The sequence below is a fragment of the Balaenoptera physalus genome (genome assembly GCF_965194825.1).
Source record: "Balaenoptera physalus genome assembly, contig: HAP1_SCAFFOLD_624, whole genome shotgun sequence".
NCBI lineage: Eukaryota > Metazoa > Chordata > Mammalia > Artiodactyla > Balaenopteridae > Balaenoptera > Balaenoptera physalus.
In genome coordinates this window covers 306,903-308,803 of record NW_028126124.1, presented here as the reverse complement: position 1 = coordinate 308,803, position 1,901 = coordinate 306,903, and the positions used below count along the sequence as shown (strand labels likewise).

The 1,901-nt window shown below is 39.0% G+C and overlaps 1 pseudogene across 1 annotated transcript; it reads left to right on the top strand.

Annotated features, from left to right (window-relative positions):
* Window positions 1-471: 471 nt before the first annotated feature.
* On the top strand, window positions 472-1,151 carry LOC309653581 (10 kDa heat shock protein, mitochondrial pseudogene; annotated as a pseudogene). Its single transcript has one exon. The product of its transcript is annotated as a 10 kDa heat shock protein, mitochondrial pseudogene (transcript).
* Window positions 1,152-1,901: the final 750 nt, after the last annotated feature.

The window sequence follows — 1,901 nt, the reverse complement described above, 5'->3', positions numbered from 1 at the left end:
CAGATTACTTTCCTCTCATCTTGCTTGAAAATTTAAGATAACTGTCCTTTATGATTAAAGCCTTACCATTGCTGGCTCACAACCTCAATAAACTGCACTGACACACATAAGGGTATAAAATGCAAATACAAAAAAAAAAAAACAAGTAGCAAAAAACACTACTGACAGTTTAATGTTCACAGGTATTATTTCAATTGGTCACTGAAGAAGAGTATTTATCTTCATTCAGCACTAAGGACAAAATACATGGACTTTTACAATCTTTATAAGGGGAAAGGTTGCTTAGTAGACTGCAGGTTTAATGGTGAAGACTAGAAAATAATCATACCTAGGAGGCTAGTAAGTAACAACCCTCAAAGCTTATCATTAAAGGTCAAGTACCTGTTGAAATCCTGCCCCCACCCAATGACTCCTCCCATTGTGCCTACCGCCTCTGATTTTAACCCATTAAAAGAATAAAGCTGGAGAGAGCGAGAGTACGAAGTGCGGCAACCCGAGTCATGGCAGGACAGGCATTTAGAAAGTTTCTTCCCCTCTTTGACCGAGTATTAGTTGAAAGAAGTGCACCCGAAGTTGTAACCAAAGGAGGCATTATGCTTCCAGAAAAATCGCAAGGAAATGTATTGCAAGCAATGGTAGTAGCTGTTGGATCAGGCTCTAAAGGAAAGGGTGGAGAGATTCAACCAGTTAGTGTGAAAGTTGGAGATAAAGTTCTTCTCCCAGAATATGGAGGCACCAAAGTAGTTCTAGATGACAAGGATTATTTCTTATTTAGAGATGGTGACATTCTTGGAAAATATGTCGACTAAAATAAGTCACTATTGAAATGGCATCACGTGAAGCTGCCCGTTCCCCCAATGGCATCACGTGAAGCTGCCACTGAAGTTCTGAAATCTTTCATCCTGTAAATAATTTCCGTGTTTCTTTTATAATAAAGTAATGATATCCAAACTAATGATATTCATTGTCTCTGAAATTTCGTTTTCTCTGTATTGATTTAAACATTCCCAAATAAAAGTATATAAATGAAAAAAAAAAAAAGAGAGAATAAAGCTGAAGTTCACTTTTTTCTTCCCCCTTTTCACAAGTTTTGGATACGTTTATTAAGCATCAATGACTTTCACTGAAAAGTCTGTAATACTCCATCTATGTTGCACATTAATGGACAATATGGTAGGGTGAGTGGTTTGAATAGAATTCATACTCAAGGCCTTAGTAGAAAAGTATAATATTCTAATTATAGGTATAATCAAAAATATTGTCTGAATTAATATCGTTAATTATATTGCATTAAACTTCAAACTCAGAACCTATATTCAAAGAATAAATCTAAGTTTGAGTAGACTGACCACAAATCTATTTCCTCTCCCCCTTCTTTCAGATATCATCTCATTAGAATTAAAGGCATTTTTTAAAAAAGCTATACATAAGACAGGATAAACAGCAGATGATTTTTAATGTTTGAAAGGTGAAAAGTCTAGATAAAGGAGTGGTAACTGACCTGGCAGAACAGAGGAAGCACAACCTTGGTACCTACAGAGAGTGACTAGGACAGGAACAAGAAAACCAGTTTGTCTTACAGAACCCAAGGCAGGCTCAGAGTTCAGAGGCGTGGTCCCCAAATCCTTGCAGTGAGGCCCATCAGTTAACGAGTTGTCCAAGTGATGCTTCCAATTAGATCTTAACAGACAGCCAAGGACCATCACGCGTTTGAGGGAAGCCCCCAACAAGTAAGAGATCAAAACAGGAAGAAGGAATGGGACTTCCCTGGTGGCGCAGTGGTTAAGAATCCGCCTGCCAATGCAGGGGACACGGGTTCGAGCCCTGGCCCAGAAAGATCCCACATACCACAGAGCAACTGAGCCCATGCGCCACAACTACTGAGCCTGCGCTCTAGAGCC